The sequence below is a fragment of the Rattus norvegicus genome, chromosome 7 (assembly GCF_036323735.1).
Source record: "Rattus norvegicus strain BN/NHsdMcwi chromosome 7, GRCr8, whole genome shotgun sequence".
NCBI classification, from domain to species: domain Eukaryota; kingdom Metazoa; phylum Chordata; class Mammalia; order Rodentia; family Muridae; genus Rattus; species Rattus norvegicus.
The window spans coordinates 57,235,688-57,257,547 of record NC_086025.1 but is presented as its reverse complement, the minus strand read 5'-3'; the positions used below and the strand labels follow the sequence as shown (position 1 = coordinate 57,257,547).

The following is a 21,860-nucleotide window of genomic DNA, read 5'->3' as shown; positions in this document are numbered from 1 at the left end:
CAAAACAACTGGGAACCGAAAGCTCACTGGATGGAGTGAGCTGGCTGAGAAGAGAAAATCTTCACCTTCATCTATAATGACAGGCAAAGTCCAGGGTGCTCAAGACCCATGGGGGGAAATGAGGAATGCAAGTATTTATAATGGGTCTGTAATACCCAGAAACTCAAATCCCTATGTGTCTGTTACCATCAAAAATGACACACACACACACACACACACACACACACACACACACACACACACACGCCAGGATATCTAAAATACTCTGCTATAAACAGAAGATATGAGATAGGGAGATAGTCCAGTCAGTCCAGTCCTTGATACACAAGTATGGAATACCAGAGGTAGGATCCGTAAAATCAATGTAAAAAAAAAAGTAAGTGCAAGCCTGCAATCCTAGTTTTGGGGAGGTGGAGACAGGAGGATCCTTTGTTTGTGCTTATTGTCTAGGAAGTCTAGCCAAATTGGTGAGCTTCAGGTCTGGTGAGAGACCCTTCTATCTCGAAGATAGATCAATGATAAATAGATAGATAGATAGATAGATAGATAGATAGATAGATAGATAGATAGATAGGCATACAGACAGATGAATGGATGAATGGATACATGGATACATAGATACATAGATAGACAGTCAAACAGGTAGATAGATGATAGATATATGGATAGATACATAAACAGATAGACAGACAGATGATAGATAGATAGATAGATAGATAGATAGATAGATAGATAGATAGATAGATAGATGGGTGGATGGATGCATAGATATATAGACAGGCAAACAGGTAGATGAATGATAGATACATAGATAGATACATAGACAAGGTGATAGATGGATAGAATGATGGTAGATAGGTAATAGATAGATGAATAGATGATTGATAGGCATATAGACAGACAGACAGATGCATACAACAGCAAAGAAGTAACTAAGGAGTAACTTTAGGCTCATCCTTAGAAGAGGAACAATAGCAATGCAGAGAAAAAAGTACCCAAGGAGTTAAAATCAGAATACGAAACAAAATAAAACAGATGTGCACACATTACATTCAAATAGGGAAACACTTGCAGAGCCACGGGTAGACAAGTAATACTTGAATCAAAAGGTTTATTGTTGTTTCTGAGAGGGAGCAGAACCTGAACAAGACATTTTGAGGTGGACACATGATGTTCACAATTCAAAATTTAAGAAGTATACACCCAAAACTACATACTACATTTTAAGTCCTGGCCCATCTTAGAATCGGAATAGTAATAGAGCGAGCTATGGTTGGTCATTTCCTGCACTGCCTGACCGTACAATGGGGAGGTCTTGCTTTCTTTTTGGTGACACATTTGCAGAATTATTAGCCCAATATTTACGGTCTAGGTCTACTTCAGGGAGACTGTGGCAGCAGGCTTCCTGTGCTCATTCTGAGTCAGGAGAAAAAAGGGAGTGTGTCATGTGTCACAGATGAAGGCTGATGAGATCAACAGAGACTACAAATGACTCGTTTACTAGATATTTCCAGTTTCATCTACTTGAGTATGAAAACCAAAAAGGAGGAAGAGACACGTACAGGGGCAGTTACAGAGTGAAGTCATCTAAAAATGATGGCAAAAGAAGGTGATCACGTACTATGCATCCAATTTGATCCCCCAAGGACCAGCGACATCCAACGAGAACCGAGAATGTACAGAGGAGGTGAAGAACGAGATTAAAGCATTGGCCTTCCTGTTAGACTTTGACCGTTGCAGGAGGGGTCAAGTACTTGATGGGGGTTGAATGTCTACCTCTTACACACCTCTAGGAGAGACTCTGTAGATGGCACTTTACATAGTCGGGGCAAACACACACCTATCATTCCCTTTGCAGAGCTGAGACCAGCCCTACAATACACGCAGTGTATGGGGCCAACTGTGTACTCTACACCAGCTCAGCATCACAGAACTGGTGAGTCACAGAGACTCAAGCCCCATTCACAACACCACCAATTCTGTTCTCCTGGTTCCGCAGAGGCTAAAGACTATGACTGTGTGCAGGTAACAATCCCTCAGTTGCCTTAGAAAAGCAGTTACTTAGTTTTTCTCAACTGCTACGACCCTTTAATACAATTCCTCACGTTGCATTGATCCACAACTATAAAACTGTTTTCGTTGCTACTCCATAACTGTAGCTCTGCTACTGCTATAAATTGCAATAGGAGTATCTGGTGTGCAGGATCTCTGATGCATGACTCCTGTAACAAAGCCATTTGATTCCCCCCAAAGGGGTCGCGACCCACAGGTTGAGAACCACTGCTCTAGAAACGCTAGTCTGGGACCAGTGGCTCATGAACCATCATCTCTGCCGATGCTCTATTGAGACATCTGTCAATTGTAGGTCGAGTCAGCCAGGAGGATACTGGATGTTGTTACCCTCCAGAAGCAGTTAATTCCCTATACATGACCTCCATGAGAGTGGTCACTGAGTCGAGTTTTATTCTTTAATTCAGATTCCTGTTTAAGAACCAAGGAAGCTCCTCTCCTGATGTCCCAAGCTCATCTTGGGACATCTCGGATGGACGTCAGCAATGAGAGAGCTTCAGAGAACACTGCAGCACCAAGGGGCAGCAGAATTGAACTTGGGCTGCAGGGCATACATCCCTGAGGATTCTTCAACGTTGGGACTCTTCAGAGGAGTCCTGTGTCTTATTTAGTCGCTCGTCTCCAGGATGCTTCCCTAGTATCCTGAGCCATCTTCTCCTTACTGAAGGGTTAAGCTGCACACCTCCCTTTGGAGTTTGGAAGGTCAAACCTCAGACCATTCACACATGTCCCCCTCTATCCCACTTCACTAACTGGCACAGATGTATACAGTCCTAAGTTTCAATGGCGGCGCATAAACAGTGAACTAAAGTCACAAGCAGATTAATCTATTTTGGAATATCTTAGCTTATCTTGGGGGAAAAATGCTAGGGCACAGACTGTAGTAAGAAAACCTTTTGTTTTGTGGGATGTAGTACGCATAACACCCACCATTTAAATACCGCTCTAGCTCACAGGTACTAAGAATATTTGCAGTGTTTCTCGGTCGGCATCACTGTCATTTGCAGATCATTTTCTTAACCAGAGGTTGAGATTTTCATCCAGGTGGCTGGAGGCTCACCCCTGTAATCCCAGCACTGAGGGTGGTGATGCAGGAAGACCACCATGAGCTCAAGACCAGCTTAGGTTGCACAGTGATTCTCTATCTTTAAAGTAGTTAGAAATCCTCTGCTTTCTGTTTTTATAAACTTGCCTGTATTCTAGGTTTCTTACATAAAAAGTACTATACTGTATCTGTAATTTTGTGCCTGGTTTGTCTTACTTAAATTTATACTATATATATAATTTAAAAATATTATTAAATTTAATATATAATTATAAAATATAAAGTAAAGTAATATATGCATTATATTATATATCTTAAGTACTGTGAAATTTTGTATATAGTCTAACATGAACAGTGGACAGATAATCCATTATGCTAAGTGAGAAAATATATATAATAAATATAATACATATAAAACATGCACATATATTCTGCTCAGTTTGCTTATGTATGTTTGGATTTTGTCCACTTTTTGGACACTGTAAAATGAATGCTGCTATGAACGTGGCCGTAATTCATCTCCTTGAGTCCTCTGTGGGGATGGATGTAGGAGTGGAATTGCTGGATCACATGGTGTTTGTATGCTTAGCTTTTTGAGAAACTGACAAACCTTTCTGTACCATTTTCAGATTCCCTCCAGGAAGCACCAGGACTCCAGCTTCTCTCTGTCTTTATAATTTTGGCATCTCCTTAAAAAATAATAGCCATCCTCATGTGCATGAAGGGCTTTTATTATTGTTTTGGTTGGAATTTCCTTAATAACCATGCCCCCGACTGTCATTTGCTGTGTATTTGTTTCTATTCCATCACTGGAGAAAGAGCCCTCAGTTTTTAAGTGGGTTATAACTGTGCTGATGTAAGAGTTCCTAATGAATTAGAGGTTGATTTTTGCCAGATAAATGATTTCATTACAAATATGTCCTCTGAGTCCTTCCTTTGGTTACCTTTTCACTCTCAGCTACATCCTTTCAGGAGGAAAGTTCATATTTTTATTAATTTTAAAATTCAAAGTCTCTATAGTTCACGCTAGCCTTGAACTCAAAACCCTCTTGCCTTACCCCCAAAAGTGTTAATATCGCCCTTACACAGGCATCTCACCTGACTCCCTGTATTTTTTCATCAAGTCTAGGGATGTAGCTCAGTAGAAGGGTCCAGCCTGGGACCCAGCATGCATGAGATTTAGAGCTGGCCACTAGCATAGTAAATAATAAAATTTCTAGCCAGGTTTTAAATTGATAACAGCCAGTCCTATTTCTTAATTTTGAGACTTCTAGTTTGGGTGTCACGGTCAGGAATTCATTGCAATGACTGCATTCTGGCTAAACTTGGATACCTTTCTATATAGCATTCTTGAGATACCTTACAAACCATCCCGACTCCAAATAAACTCTAAACAAATACAGTGTCCTTCTCTGAAGTGTGGGCCTGAATTGGTGTCTTAATGTTGATTCCCTTCAGAGATGTCCCGAAGCCTGGGTTTTCCTTTACCACTGGGACCTCCTGAATTTCTTGGTCTCATTTCCCCCTTCCTACCAGGCTCCCCCAGTCTTGTTCTCTGAGACACCCTACACAGGCCCACTTCTCTGCCTTCCTCATGTCTGTCCTTTAAATCTCAGATCAATTATTCCCCTCTCCCAGGAAGTCTCCCATGATTTGTCCCCTTCACACCCAACATGCAGTCAGAGAAAGCCTCAAAGGTACCTACACATTGTATACTGCCATGGTCTGCCACACAGAGCTGTTCTATTTTCTACTTTAGTTGGCTCCCTCTCTAGAGTTTAGAGTCTATGAGGACAACTGTCTACAGTCTTACCTCGGTATCCCAGGTGTCTGGAATGATTCCTAAGGAAATAGTAGCTGTTCAGTAAACACCACCAAGGGAATGGATGAATAGGACTGAAAACATTACAGCGCAGAGCTCTGAACTTTGTGCCTTGTCGCAGTTACAGATAATGTTGTCTGGCAGAAGCATTACATTTAGAAATATGACCTAGATTTCCCTGTTTCCTCAATACTTGCCCTGTGAAGGTTCCTTAACAAGAATTTAATTAAAATGGTATCCTAAGAACGTTGAGCATTTAAGTGCTTCTTGGCCATTCGGGATTCTGCTGTTGAGAATTCTCTGTTTAGCTCTGTATCCTATTTTTAAATTGGGTTATTTGTTTTGTTGGAGTCTAACTTCCAACATCCTTTATATATTTTGGATATTAGTTGTCTGTTGAATGTATGGTTAGTGAAGATCTTTTCCCAATCTGTAGGCTGCTGTTTTGTCCTATTGACAGCGTCCCCTGCCTCACAGAAGCCTTTTGGTTTCATGAGGTCCTGTTTATCAATTGTTGATCTTAGAGCCTGAGCCATTGGTGTTCTGTTCAGGAAACTGTCTCCCATACAATGTGCTCAAGGCTATTTCTCACTTTCTCTTCTTTTAGATTTAGTGTATCTGGTTTTAAGATGCTTGCAGACAGCAGCCTAGCCTAACAGTTCTCTTCTGAGAGGCTCTACCCATCAGCTGACTAAAATCGATGCAGATACCCAAAGCCAAATATTGGACAGAGGTCAGGGTCTTTTATGAAAGAGTTGGAAGGATTGAAGGCCACGAAAGGAATGGGACCCAATAGGAGGACCAACAGAGTCAACTAACATGGACCCCTGGGGCTCTCAGAGACTGAACTCCAACCAAAGAACATACACAGGCTGGACCTAGGCCCTCATGGCGCATATGCAGCAAATGTGCAACTTAGTACTAAGAGGATGATACAGAAGCAGAACTGTGCAGAGCCTATGGATACCCACACAGCCATCACCTGAGACAGGCCTGGACCAGTCTTTGCTCGCAGTGAGTTCAAACAAAGTGGGAAACATACCCGATTCTTCTGAATTACCAGAATGGCAAAGTTCATAGTATTTGTGACCTTCTTGTGGTGCTGGGGATTGAAACCAGGTCCTTTTGCAGGCCTGGCTGTTTACCACTGAGCTTTGTGCCCTATGACAAATATATTTTCTAGACTTGGCAGACATCCTCTCAGATTCAGTGTCTCCTCTCCCTCCAGGAGCCCAAGTTTATCACTGCCATTCATGTATCCTTTATCTCATCTCAGAGTTTCCTCTCACAGAACGTTCTCTAGGTTCCCCACTCCTGAAAGTTCCACTAAAGAAGACCTGTGTTTTTCTGTGAACATGGGCCATTCCCTTCTATCTTCCTGATGGCTGTTTGGCTTCAGTGTTGTATTCAAAAGATCACCCTTGGTCTTCTCTAAGTCTTAACTGCTATCAGTTCAGCTTCTCAGTCTGAGGCATATTTGAATTTTTCCTTTAAACATTCATTAATTTTTTTTCAGTTATCTTCCGTCAGAATTAATCTTGACCATATTATTAGTGCTACTGGGGAAGCAAGCATTCTTTCCAACCCAGCTTCCTCATCCCTCTCCCCTGCTCCCCCTCCTCCACTGCTTGCTTCTTCCTAATTCATCAATTAATTCAAATCTGCATTCAGTAATGTCAAGGGACAAAGCAGTAACAGTACAGTTCCGCCCCTCAGCTCTCGGGGCCATTCTGTCTAAAGTCTCCTCCATTGTCGTGGAACCCCAACACTACTTTGATTTTGGGTAGGCAAGAAGGAATTTATGAGAGAAGAGTATTTCGCCATCTCCTCTTTCTCCACACTTATAGTTACCATCCCAAAGATCTAGATTGCGGTGCAGAGGGATCAATGGTGTTGCTTTGGCTTGGATAAGTAGACAAAGCGCCTTATTTCAGAAAGCACAATGATATGTAGCATGGTGATTTACAGTGTTAAGTCAGACCCTGTAACAGGTTGCTCTTGTTAGGTGCTAACCCCTAAAACCTTGACAAGAGTGAAGCCAAGTGACAGTCGAGAGTGAAATGGAGATATGAGAAATTCACCATTGGATAGATTATAAAATGCTTCTTGCCTCTGCATAATAAGTATAATTTATTGATTCTCTCTGAATATATTAAGAGAAATGTCGCATGTAAGATAATCATTTATGCTAAAGATATGCGGCAAAGAAACTCATCCCTGTTTGCAGAAGGCTCTGGGCTGACAGCTAATAGCCCAGGTCTCCATTTCCTCACTCATCTATCCCCACGGGAAAGACTGCTCGTCGTATGGTTTTTCTCATGGGAAATTTCTCATACAATAGAGCAAATGTTTTAAAAGTTATGTGGAAAGCACATTTTTCTCTTGAGATTCTCATTGGTAGGGAGGCATGCTGGCGGGTATATTTCATTTACTATGGGTAACATTCACAAGCTGACTCGTTCCAGAGAACCTAACATTTACAGCTAATTTCTGATATAACATTTAGAAGTAGCTTGAAGTGAAACCCCACCATTGGCTTTTGCTGTCTTCATGAGCCAAATGCAAATGGAAGCCAAGGCAAAGGGACAATTTACCTATCAATCGTGTACTTTAGTCCCAATCCAGAAACATGTGTGGTGTAGGGCTTATAGTCCTATTATTTGCTTGAAACAAAAAGCATAAGAGGTTCAAGAAGAAAGGCACATGTGTTTACCTCTGTCACGATCCTATACTCACCAGTGTGCAATCTGGCAACGGGTCTTCAAATGAGCAGGTGGGTTGCTATGGTCTCCATGTTATACCCTACATTATATTAGCTTGGGCTTTTTGTTATCTAGTTAATAGTTGTTTGTGTGGCAAATGCCTCCCCATCAGCTTAAGGTTTCAACACATGCTACCCAAATGTAGGCACTGTTCTTGGGGTTGGGAAACCTTTGGGATATTCGGTATAATGGGAGGAAGAGGGTCATGAGGATAGGCCTTGAATAGCTAGGCTCTGGTCCTTGTGCAGGTTCTCGCTTCCTGACCCACTGAGATATATGGAGTTCCAGCCACACTCACTTGCAGTACGCCTTCATCGACATAAGGGGGACTGTGCCCTCTCAAACCTCAAGCCATAATCCTATCTTCCACAAGCTGGCCCTTGTTGTCACTGGTCTGGTCGCTGTGATGAAAATAACTAGTGTGTCCGTAAATCTCACATCATGCCTTGCCTGTGTATGCTTTCACTATGCCCTCCCCAAACTGTGCTCACTCACTCGCTCGCTCCCTGATTCAGGTCCGTGCCTTACCGATGGGGAGTGTCACACTTGTGTTGTCTCAGGTAACTCGGAAACCAGTGGGTCTCTACACATCTTCTCTGGAAATCTATAATGCTCTATGATTACACGGAACTGTGAAGGGAGTCATGATAAAATACCAACAGATGTAGGCTAAAATATAGCCAAGTATACTATCATAAGGAAAATCATATTTTATATTTTTTTATCTTTAAAAGTCTGCACTTACCTGGGTTCGGTCCCCAGCTCCGAAAAAAAGAACCAAAAAAAAAAAAAAAAAAGTCTGCACTTAATAAAAACAAGCCAAAATTATAGAACTACCACCCAGGTGTAGGCTGATATAAGCAGTTTTAAATGGAGCCTCCAAAAAGGATGAATTTGCAAGATTATCTAGCAGATTTGTGGATGGCAAATTAGTTAGGAAAATTTCCAGCAATACTAGCATAAAATACATAGGGACATTCGCAAATATCTTTCATATAGGGTCAATAATACACCTCCTGCCAATTATAGTTTTTAGATATTGAAATCTCTAAGTAGAATAAAAGGCTTTCTGTGAGGTGGGAAAGGTGTCTCTGTAGGTGAGACAGGGCTAAGATCCAAACAAGAAGGACTCAGCCCATCCTTGGGAGGTGAGGTCTAGGCAGAAGCAAGAGACGCACATTAAAAATAGATTTACTGTAAATTCAAGAGCTCTAAGAAACAAACAAGAGTTTGGCTACACATCAATGCAACTATTAAATATATTAATATTCCTTCTGAGTGTTCCGAATATGAAGACTAAGTATGGGTATGTGGACAAACAATTTCTTTAGAGAGAACTGCAGTTTCTTTTTTTTTTTTTTTTTTGTGGTTCTTTTTTCCGGAGCTGGGGACCGAACCCAGGGCCTTGAGCTTCCTAGGCAAGCGCTCTGCCACTGAGCTAAATCCCCAGCCCCAGAACTGCAGTTTCTTAAGTTTTAAAGATAAACCAACAAGAGCCAGGAATGTTTGTACGACTGAGACCCTAAAGACGCCTTACAACTCCTCTTGCTAAATCTGCCTTGTTCTTCCATTCTTCCGTTCTTTCCTCCTGCCTGTAGGTCTTATTCTCTACCTTCCCCAGGGGCACTGGGGAACACAAGAAGAGCTTCCTGATTTAGTTCCTCTAGGTTCAGTCCATGTTATCACCCTGCATTCTGACTTCTAGAGATGAACAGAGGAGGAGAAGGCCCTGTCTTCTATGGAGGTGACTCAGCAGGTGTCGGGAAGAAAAGGCACTGAGCTGGTATATGTGGGGACATGCCATTAAGGTGGTTCTTCCAGGAGCCATGCCTCTGTGCTCCCTGACACACACACACACACACACACACACACACACACACACACACACACCCCTTCATGTCTCATATTCTCTTCATGCAGGGAACCATGCTGAGAGAAACCTAAGACAGCTCAGTTACTTTTCTCAGTTTCCTTCTCTCCTCCCATTCCCAGTCCACCATCAGCCCAACTGTCACCACACTTCCTAGAAACTGCTTTGTCAACTTAGGTCTCTTAATTTCTATATCCAGTCATAACATTTGCTTTAGAGCTTCAATTCTTCTATACTCTAGCAATGTTTGTAGTTTTGGTTTTGGGGTACCTCTGACAGTATGTGGGACGTTTTTGGTTGTCATAGCTGGGTGGGAGGTTACTGCCTGCACCTTGGAGGTAGAGGTCAGAAATGGTGTTTGATATTGTGTAATGTATAGAAAGCTCCAGACATTGAATACTCATCTGATTTAAATGTCAGTAGGGTTAAGCCAAAATATATATGAACTGTAATGATTTAGAATTGGTCACCTGTTTAGGTAATTTAAATATTTAGTACTTTTATTTGTGTGTGTGTGTGTGTGTGTGTGTGTGTGTATGTGTGAATGTGTTGGCTTGCTCCTTCTCCAGTGAATTCCAACTCAAGTCCTCCTCTTCCAGCCAATCCCTCTCCCTGCTGGCCCCCAGTGTTTACATCTTTCCCACCAGTGAACTAAGTTCCTAACAGTCACAGACTGACACTGCTCTCAATCTATGCTGTTGGATTCCCTGAGACTCCCAGAGAGGCACCATCCTCACTTACCAAATGTTACCATTTAAAACAAACAAATGACACCCCAAAATTACAGCAATTCCAACAAAAGAAAGCACTCAAGTCCCTGCTCCCCCTTTGTTCTACATATGGGCATCGGCAAACAAAATTCAACTCCATGTTCACTTCTCATGTTCTATAAGCAGATGTCCTGAGTACCTTGGTCTACACGGGCCAGCCATATGGAAACACTGGCCTTAGGATATCCCTAGAGTGTTGACACAAATGATTGAAAGGCCTGTTGAAGTCCCTCCCACTCTAAGCTTGCAGTGCTGACAAGCCTGAAAGACACGTGTGATATAATGGTGAAGCCATGTCTTTGTACGTGCAGTTATTCAAAGTGGCACCATGGAGGTCTGCCTAGAGCCACCGATGACAGAGGCTCCTGTCTAGCAAGCTGGCTTTGCTCCCCACAAAGAGCTTGGATCCCACTACACAGTGTCTTTTAGTGACTGATACATCTTAATTTCTATTTCCAGTCATAACATTTGCTTTAGAGCTTCAATTCAACTGAACATTCAGCTAAAATGTTTTATATAGGAAGTTATTTCTGGAAAAGAGGGACAATGTAAAAAAGAAAAAAAGCATCAGGGAAAGACCCCAGTTAATTATTAATCCACATCTAAAACAATGCACTAAAATATATTTCCTATGGACAATAAAAAGTAACAAGTAACCCGACTTACGGACTGAAAGCATGTCCCTAAAAGCTAGTTACTAAGCCATACTGGACCCATTTCATCGAGAGATGCCAACCTTCTTGCACGAGGCAGATAGCTTTAAATATACATGGAGCCCTCACTTGAAAGCTTGCAGATTCATTCATCTTTTATATTCTGCATTGAAATTCTGTGCAGACAATGCTTTAAGATTAGCATTGCATACAGTACAGCTTAGTTTTAACTTACAATGCTTGTTCCTCCAAAATCCTTCTGTCTCTGGCTCTTACTCTACTGAAACATAGGCAGAGTGTGTGTGTGGTGTGTGTGTGGGGGTGGAGGGAGGTTCAGACACATCTTCTATATTTTTGTTCTTGTTGCTGTTTTTTTTTTTTAATTTGGCAACTACACATGTTTGATTTTCTGGATACTGAGAGAATCTAAACACTCAGAACTCATCTTCTCCACTGCAGCCTCTCTGGTCTCTGGTCTCTCTGGTTCATTCTGGTCTCTAGCTTCTAAGAACCAAAACCCTTGTGGTCTAGAAAAACAACATAGACTTTAGATCTTAGACCAAATAAAATATGTGTGAGCAAATGGATGGGTTCCGTGTGGCAGATAAAGGGTGAGGCCAGTTGGAAGTATATGGCAGACACCTTCCTGAGTTCTCTGGGTGTATGCATCCTAAATATAGCTGAGTACATCGGCGGCACTGCACAAGCCACGAAGAGTATGCAGAAGAGAGGCATAGAATGGTTTGGTCACTTTTAAAGCACACATCAAAATTAGAACTCCCTCAATGTGGTTAATGGATGCTCTCAGATAGGAGAAAGAAATGTCAACTCATAAGATTATACAGGGCTTAATCTTAAGAAGAAACGGCCTAAGATGATTCTCTGAAACAAAAGCTCTATACAGGTGGGGGATGTTTGATTGTAAGAACAATCAAAAGGACAAAAAGTAAACCCTTCTATTCCTGCAATGAGGTAGCTGGAATTTCCTTGGGCAAGGGATTGATTGGCAAATAATGGGACCCAGAACTAGTTCTTAGTCATTTCTCTCCCATCAAGTATCCTGCGTGTCGGGTCCCTCCAAGTGGTTCTTCATTGATTCTGCCTACTGTCCTGATAAAAGAGATATTAGAGGTGGTCTTCAGATAGAGCCCAGAAACTCATTGACAAGGGAAAAGAATTCTTCTCTCTATCCAATTTCTGTAGTGCCTCTAATAGTCAGATCAAAGGCGTCGATAGAGTATAATTGCTTTTGTTGTTACAATCGCTTCCCCCATTAAGTTGTAGAAAAGAAGATCTTTCTCTCCGTGTTGTTAATCTGATGCTCGGCTACAATGGGCGTTTGATTTTAAAAGTCACAAAGGGAAACGGGCATGTCATATAAATATCACTCCATGGAAGAGCGGCCCCACTATGTGAACCAGCTGACTTTCTCTCTATGCAGGGGAACTTCATCTCTATGTAGAGGATTGTCAAAAGGTGAGTGTTTGAACGGATAACATCGAAGCCAAACATCAACCCCGATGGCCTGCAAAGGACTCCTAAGTGTGTTACATTTCATCTTGCGTGACCTGCTGAGGTAGGTTTGAAGCAGACAGTAGATGGGCAGTCCTGGGCCAGGGGCTTCCAATGTGCCTTTTGATGCCTCAATGATTTTTACCTCTGCTTGTTGGGTGTGAGAACTTGTTCTGTCAACACAAGAGTGTTCGCACTTCTGAGAGATGAGCAATGAGTCAGAGAACTAAGAAAGCTGGGGCACGTGGATGCTGATGTGGGAAGAGCTCTGTTGTTACAGGTACAAGAACAACTGATGTAAGCACAGTGCATGGGGGTCGAATCGTTCTCAGCAGGTTGGTGGTAAACAGCAAATGAACTGAGTGAGGACTTTAAGGATGGTGGGTAGTGTGGATGGTTCTGTGTCTGGGACAGAATCATCATTGGGCTGGCAGCACGTGAAGACTTCTAGCTGAGATGTCTACACCCCCTGGGAGATGCTGATCTCTCCATCTGTGTCCTTCCTTCACTGCTTCTGGGGTGAATCAACCCCATTCAGATAAACACTTTCTCCATAGTAATACCTTCAGTCAGGAGTTGGTCAAGTCACAAACTCCTTATAGAAAGTTCCAGGAGATTAGGATCCACATGGAGAAGCGCATACACAAGCACAGATATGTGGAGTACAGAGTGACTTCAGGAGTCCAGGAAATAAGAACTTAAATCCAAGGCCTCAAACTATCACCTAATTCTGCACATTCCTGCTGTCCTCTGTAAACATACGGGTAAAGATTAATGCTAATGGTCTGCAAGAGGACCTCTGTTCCTTATGAACTGACATCAGTTCACTTTATAAATAAGAAAAGTGAAGTTGAGGGTGTTTAAGTGCCACATTCAAAACTCCACTAAAAGGTAAGGAAAGCAATCTGTGAGTCTCAAGAGTGGAAACCAAGCTATCTTAATTTTTAAGATCACTTTCAAGAATGAAAATTCTACCGTAGTACATAATAAAATTAATATGTGATGAAATTAATATTACCTTCATTTTTCAGAAGAGTAAAAATTCTTTAAAAATACATATTTATTATTTAGGAATTTCACACACACATACTGTGCATTTTGATTATGCTGTCCCTACTTCCCTACCTTCAGCTCACACCCGCAGTTCTCTCATTCAACCTCCCAGACCAGAAGAATAAAAAGTCTTGATGCTAGAGACCTTGCTGACCTCTCTAAAGCCTCTACAAGGAACTAGATTTAAACTAGGGGACGAAGACACTGGGCTGCACGGGCTATGCCCTTACCTACTCGTCAGTGTGTCTTCTGGCCACAGTTTAAGCAATCTCAGGCTTTCTCCATCTTGGTTAGCGAAATAATATCACCTAATGATACTCTAAGCACATTATTTGAAGTACTTGGACTTAAATTCAAGAATGTCCAGGCCCAGGGTGACCCTCAGATGAACGGAAGGTATGAGACACACATGCTTTCACTTCTCAATTTTCAAGGAGATGTGAAGTGGTTTATGTTAGACTTTAAAAATGGACCGTCTTTGCATTTTCCCTCTGAGTTCTGCTATATTTCATTAAGCAAGAAGGGTTTCTTGAGTTCCTCTGCTGGTAATGTGGAGTGATCAATCACAATTCACCTGCCACACTTAATTTAGGATTCATCCCATGAAAAGATTTTCCACAAGCTCCAAGGTAGAAATTTACATTTTAATATCCACAGATAAAGAGCTATAGCAATATGTATTACATTTTTCCCCACTATGAAAACCGTTTTTAGGAATTTAGACTGTTAAATAATCATCCCTTTTATGAGACTAGCATTAAAGACACATATAAATTCTGAAATCTACAGTATTACTTAGCCATTTTAGTGCTTTGCTTTTTGTAGCCAACCATGGAGGACTTGCTTTTACAGCCTCCTATGCAGAGTCATCTTAATTATAGGGAAATCCCGTCACAAAGGCCTTTCCATTTACAAGGGCTTCAGCTGGAATCTGAAGTTGGTTTTATTGGGAACGATGAAAAATGACTCTTTCCGGGACATAGACTTAAGAGTCAGGATCGGAAGTGAATTATGTTCTTTGGTCTTTAGGAAAATTTAAATGTATCATATCTTTTTATTTTGAGAAGTCTTCCTCAAGGGGTTTAATTTAGCAAGACCTTAAGATGCTCAGAATCATGGGCTAGCTTCAAGGGGAAAGATGGGGGTTATCCCTTTCATACTCAACTGAGAGGTCTATCGACCCTCAGTCTATTTTCAGAACCTCTGGTACATTGAGGATGGCAGTTCCTATCTGTGGATCCTTTTGTCTCCCAGTCATACTTCGCTGACAGTTGTGTATCATCGTTTTGCTTTTGACATAAACCATGCCGGGGCAAGACGTCTCAATCCCTAACACCAGGATTTTCTTTTTGCCTTCGTTTTCCCCACTTACAGCCTTTAGTCAAGCAGATGCCATACTATATATTCACCTAATTATCTGTCTTTCTCCTCCACAGACTGTCTGCTCTATGAAGACATAAAAGAAATGAGGTATCTAACAATATTGGGCACATAATACAGCCCAAGAAATCCGTTAAATGAAGTTCCAAAGCTCAATGCATTGCACCTTATTTACCAAAATGCCCATGTTTGCTCTACCTAGAGATTAAAAATACATTTAGAGGCCAGAGAGATGGTGAAGAGCCCTTGCTGCTACTCCAGAGGACAAGGGTTGAGAGAATGAGGAAGAAACCAGAAGACAACCACAAGGATACAGATCCCTGATCATGTAAAGCGGGACTTTAAGGAGATATTTTTGTACAGTAGTGTTCATACAAAATTATTTATAGCAGCCAAATTATGGACGGAAGCAACATGTATCCAGAGGTTGTTTAATAGATATAATGTATAGTTTGCAAATGGAATATGATAGTGGAATATTATTCAGATTAAAAGTGGATGACCCTTGAAGAACTTAGGCTAGATGAAATTACTCATCCACTAAAGGATAAATATTGCAAGATTATTTATTTTGGCATACAAAATAGTTGAATAATAGAGACAGGAAGAGAGGTGGGGATGACTGTAATATACATGCTTCAGTTTGAGATTAAACACTTCAGAAATAGACTGTGATGAGAACAGTGTCTCAAGGTATGCGTGTTTAAATGCTGTTTTGTTTGTTTTATTTCAGGGAAAGAAATAGTCCAACAAGAAATCATTTATAGCCACTGTATTGAAAGAAAAGAGCAGATAAAAGCAAACCTCCAGCAACTGCAAGGACCTTTAAATTGTGTGGACTGAACTGTGTCCCTTTAAACCTTATATTCATATATTGGTACCCCACAACAGCTCCACCCTACCATGAGGTTACATTGAAGATAAAACTTTTGAGGGGCTCAGGTTAAATGAGTCAGTCAACATGGACACCCGACCAAAAAAGAGCATTGTCCTCATAAAAGTGAGGGAAATACCAGGAACTTTTCTGCCTTGTGAGCAATGCATGAAGGTGACTGTTTTGTGAGCCAGGAAGAGAACAGCTCTTGCATGAACTTGATCATGGACTTTCCAGCACCCAGAACTATGAAAAAGAAATCTGTTATTTATCCACCTATTTGATGGACTTTTACTGTGGCAGCCTGAGCAGAGGTAAGAGGGATATAAGGCCCATGTGGAAAGAGTGCTCAGTGGATAAAGTACTTGCCGTGTAAGCAGTAGCTTCCCCCAACATCTACAGAAAAGCTCGTGTCTGTATCCTCATCTGGGGAGAAAAACATGGACTGCTCCCTTGAGTTAACTCATTGGCCAGTCTAGACAATCACTGGCTCCAAATTCAGTGAGAGACCCTGCCTCAAGAAATAAGATGGGGAGAGACTGAGGAAGAGACCCGACATCAACCTTTGACCTCCACACATCTGCTCATATGTATGGATGCACTTTCACATACAAATGTGTCTGAACTCAAGTAGACATGTACACACACACACACACACACACACACACACACACACACACACAAAGAGCCAAGTGATGATGGCTGGTTAGAGTAGACACAAGTAGTCTGCCATGGCCATGCAAGGCCACCGAGATGCAAATACACACAGCAAGACCACGATGAGTTTGCACACTGGAGAAACAGAAGAGAGAGGCTCGAAGGCACAGCGTAGAAACAATGAAGTTGAGAGCAGGCTGACAACAGTTAGGGACCAAAAGACAGATGAAATCCCTGAGAAGTATAGAGGGGCTTCACACGCTCATCAACGGCATAAATTTAGAGCCAGGTATGGGCTCATAGATATCCCATTATTCTTTAAAGTACACATGCATGTACTTTATGTAACATGTATTATTAGCAATTGAAACTTAAATGAACAGTAATATCTGAAGTATATAATTCAGTAGTTTTATTCAGCACAGTCCAACATTTTTTTTTTGCCAACAATTTTGAATCTTTCCTCTTGTGTGCTCATGATTTGTTTCATTTTGTTTTTTGTAATTTAAAAAAAGGTTGATGAGATAAATGAAGTAACTTCTTTAGTTTAATGATCCCTAACCTTTACTTATTTATTTTTTTCTATTAAAAAGTGTAGCCTCTTGGGAACTAATTTTTCAGCAGGGCCATGGGATCTTCTATTGATGGGCGGTGCCCTCCTGGTCCTATTAGCTGGACAATTATAGAATTTCCCTGTGTAAATGTCTATCAGATGTTAATGTGGGACAGAGAGGAGTGGAAAGGTGTAAACATAGAGTATAAGTGTCAAGTTTCAGACATAAATGGGATAAGTAACCAGACAAAATTCTGATATAATAAATTACTCGGACTGCCTAAAAGGGTGAGGTACATACATCATAATTTCACCAGAAACGTGACAAGCTTGAGGCCGGTATAAATACCCTTGGATCCGTTAGAGCCTCCTGGGTACTGCAAATAATGCTTTTCACCACACAGGTTAGGTATGGGTTCATATTGATATATGCTGCAAGCCAATAGGGGCCTTGCAAGAGCAGTTTCTGCATCCCCAGCCTCACTGGGGGTGAGGATTGTCCTTGTTAAAAAAAAAAAACAATAGTCATATTTGTTACAGATTTGAGGGAAAGCAAAGAGTTAAAAAATGTCCAAGTCACTAAGAAATACTACATTTTACATTTTACTCCACCAAGGTAAATAGATAATTCTGGGGACGACAATGATGTCACACATACATGTTTTGGGTATATTCAATAGATCATTTAATTTTATTTGCGATGGTCATTCTCGGCAGTTATTAGTTTCCCTGTTTCGTATGAGAACAGAGAGCTAGAGATGAAGCCAACTGGTTGGCCAGGCAAGTAGCATTTGGGTTTGTGCTCATTCAAAGTCCAGAGCCCTGGGAGCTTCCCTGTGTCTGTGGCTCCTCCCTCCCTGCCTTAAAGGGGACTTCAATCAGAACGGCCCAATACCTAAAGCTACACAGCCAGGCCCCTTGCTGCTCCCTAAACCTAATGGCTTTTCTTAACCTCTGTGGCTCAGGTCCTGCTCTTTAATTATGTTTTATTAGGATAAGCAAAGAATTAAAACACGGATTTGAGCCTGTTCATTTGTGACCATCTTTGAAACTCAGATAATCACAGCTACGATGAGTGGATGAGTCCCAGTGCTTTTCCTCATCAGGCATTGGGCTGAGTCCATGGAGAGAAGGCGGAGTCAAAGCAAAAGGAGGATCTTAAAGCTGAGTGCTTCCCAGGCCTTTTACATTACCTCCCTGTGGAGCTTTGTAAACTTGCCGGTAATCACTCATGGTTTGGTCACGTGTGAACAAAGTGGTAGAGTGCGGACAGACATCTTATGCAGTAGTTCCTGACACATGATAGAATCTAGGGATAGTTATTAGTGTCATGTGTGCAGACATGTAACACACATGATGTTTTATGATGTGTAGCAAATCATCCTTAGGCAATAGGACTGGCTAGTTTTATGTCGATTGGAAACAAGGTAGAGAGGAGGGAGGCCTCAGTTTCTCACTTGAGAAAAGGCCTCCAGAAGATAGAGCTGTACGAAGGCAGATAAGACTGTAAACTTTATGTTTTATTAGTTAATGTAATTTACACTTTCTTGATTAGTGATTGATAGGGGAGGGCTCAGCCCACTGTGGGTGGGGTCACCCCCAGGGTGATGGGTCTAGGTTCTATAAGAAAGCAGGCTGAAACAAGCCATGAGGAGCAAGTCAGTAAGCAGCATCCTTTTCATGATCTCTGAGTTTTCTGGATTTTCCTGCCCTGACTTCCTTCAACGATAAGCCAAAATAGCCTTCCCTCTCAAAATTGCTTTTGGTCCTGGTATTTCCTTACAGGGAGAGCAGCCTTAAGCAAAACAGTAATCCTCTCATTTTAGGATGAAGGCCATCGTTGCTGATCAAGGATACCCGGGCAGCATGGCAGGGTGACAAGCACAGAGGCAGAAAGGTTTCTGAAGAGCTGGGCTTTGCATCTGAAGGGTGAATTGGAATCTGGGTGAGCAGGTGTACATATTCTAGGAAGGAAGTCCAGAAAGCAGGCATGGAGTCTGTGAGGGCCCAGCGTGTGAGGAGCACAACCTGAGGCACACACGGTTAACACAAGAAGAAGGGTGACATGAGCTGCTGGAGCGCCTTCACAGCAGTGGGGATATGAGGGACAAGAAGGACTGAGTGACAAGGTGAAAGGTGACCTTTTCCATTAGACAGGCCATGAACGAGGACTTTAGGAATTAGAAGAAGCCACCTCCCCCAAAAAGTGATGAATAATGTAGCCCGACTTGCCCATTTGAAACTTCCTCGAACCCTTTCTTTTGTTTTCATTTCTGTTTTTCTAGATAGGGCTCCTCTGTGGAACAGAGTTGTGGCTGTCCTGGAACTTGCTTTGTAGACCAGCCTGGCCTCAAACTCACAGAGATCCATCCACTTTCCTCTGCCTCCCATGTGCTCGGATTAAAGGTGCTATCCTTAAATTCTTAAACATGTGCATCTTCTAATATGAAAGCTTGTGGTCTCTGAGATAAACAGCCACAGCAAATATTTGCCTGGCTATTTATTTTTTTCACTAAAAAACACACACAGGAAAACAAGCAAAACTGTGCAAGAAGCTGGATGACTTTCGGAGAGGCTGTGAAATGGGCAGAATTAGAATGGAGGTTGAGACATCCTCTCAGGGGACAGGGACAAGCACCTCCTACTCTTTGTTTTCCTTCAGCAGCAGCCTCTTGTATGTGTGCTGGCCTCTCCCTGTCCTGCATCTTCCTCTGGGATGCTTTCATCCACTATTTTCTGGCCTGCTCTCTTCTACTTAGCCTTCAAACCATAGCAGGAGACTCACATACATAGGGAGCTTCCCACTACCATCCTGGTACTTGTGCCTTGCTCCAGGAGCCCCTCTCCTGTGTTTCCTTCCCTGCTGGCATTTGCTACACTGTGGTATGACTGTGGCTGTCACGTATACTTGAATTTCCATAAACAATGAGGTTATTGAAGACAGGGATCATGACTAGTCAGAACAAAGGTCATGCCTAGCTCTTAAGACCAAGACCGTTACTTAATATTCCTTAAGTGCCGAATACAGGTAGCTTGTCAGTTCAACTGCCAGGTGGCCTGGATTGGAAGGTAAACACGTCATTGTTAAAACAATAAGGTGACTTCTGAACAGACTCTACACCTCAAAACTTCAAATAGGTTATAGGACAGATGGCCCCAGCATATCTAAAGGAGCGTGGAAGTCTCAAACAGCCTCACAGCTGGTTTTAAGAATGTAAAATCTATTTTCTTCCCTACGTCCACGGACACCTCACTTTGGCTGGCACATTCACATACCTTCAAATCAATGGTTACGGCTTTATTATTATTATTACTGCAGAACAAGAACAACCCTCTCATCCACAAAATAGGCTGCTGTGACAGTGCAGGATCATTTTCTCCACACGTGAGCATAAAGGCAGAAGGAGGGGGTATTCCAGGGATTAATGTTTCAAGCAAAAGCTGTTCACAGCGTTACCGTAATCTTCCAAGAGATGCTCCTCTCTAGGTCTCTCAGAGCACCATTTCCTTGCAAAAAGAACATCATTTTACTTTTAAGGACAACAGATAACATATTGCCAAGAAAAAGTTTGCTACCCACCCTTGAGTACACGGTGTAGGGAGAAATTTGCTCAGACAAGAACAGAATATGATGGTGAATTAGGACAATAAAACTTCAAGGTAAGTGTGTCTGACTTCTTGCCAGCCGAGTCCCTAGATTTCTGTGCAGTGCCAGCGACAAGCCAGGAGAAGTTGATCACTAGATGATCACAGCAGACGTGGTAATACATTTCCATGTTTTAGACAAACACAGCTTCATCTGACATGTCAAGAGACTAAAGATCTCTCAGTTCAGTTCCACTTAGTTCCACCAGCTTTGGGGACCCTGCGACATCAGTGGTGATTCATGGAAGTCGAAGTAACAAAAAGGCATAAAAATCAAATGTGGAGAGCATGAAGAGCGGTGTAGGGCTCACAGAGCACCAGTAGCCAAGTCAGAATTAGGGAGACTGGCCTTTAGAGACGGTCTGGGAGAAGGTGTCTTATTGTTTTTCTATTGCCGTGAGAAGACATCACAACCAGGGAAACTTCATAAAAACAACATTTACTGGAGGTTTCCAGTCCCAGAAGTTTAGAATCCATGATCATCAAGACCACAGGCACAGTAATGAAGCAGTAGATGAGAATTTACATCCTAACCCATAGGCATGAGTTCGAGAGCTAACTGGGAATAGCCTTGGCTTTTGGAATCTCAAATCCCATCATCCTCCATGACCCACCTCCTCCAAGAAGGCCACACCTCCTAGTCCTTCCAAACATTCCCACCAACTGGGGACCAAGCATCCAAACATAGGAACCATTCTCATTCAAACCATCACAGGTGTCAGATCAAGGGAAGAAGAGTGGGGCATGGATATCCTAAGTGAAGAATTTGAGGAAGAACTGAAGCGGTTCCCATTCACTCTCATCAGTCTCACTTTGGACATTGCCTGAGGATATCCTCAGCATCAGCACCAGGCATTGAGCAGACCATATTCACCCAGACCAGATGGAAAGTAAAAGTTCAGAATAAGCAATTCAAGATACACCAGCAATGTGAACAATGCAGAGGAAAGCAAACTTTCTTTTTTAAAAGGGTATTTCTATTTAGTCTCTAACATTTTCATACATGAATACAATGTGTTTTGATCCTGTCCGCTCCCACTGTATTCTTGTGATCCCCTACTCCCATATACCCATCCCTCCTGCCTTGATGCCCCCTTTTATGACTATTGTGACTATTTACAGCTCACTGAGTGGAGAGCAGTAATTCCTACAGTAGTCATACTTTGGTAGAAATGGGCGCTCTGACTGAAGGGA

General features: G+C 42.0%; 1 protein-coding gene and 1 long non-coding RNA gene across 20 annotated transcripts in view; one reads left to right on the top strand and one right to left on the bottom strand.

The window, feature by feature from the left end:
* Nucleotides 1–21,860, bottom strand: part of Grip1 (glutamate receptor interacting protein 1) — a 657,377-nt gene that overhangs the window by 220,330 nt on the left and 415,187 nt on the right.
* Nucleotides 12,286–16,993, top strand: LOC120093802 (uncharacterized). Its single transcript, XR_005487489.2, has 4 exons — nucleotides 12,286–12,568; nucleotides 14,994–15,027; nucleotides 15,140–15,265; nucleotides 15,671–16,993. It is a non-coding gene; the product is annotated as an uncharacterized LOC120093802 (long non-coding RNA).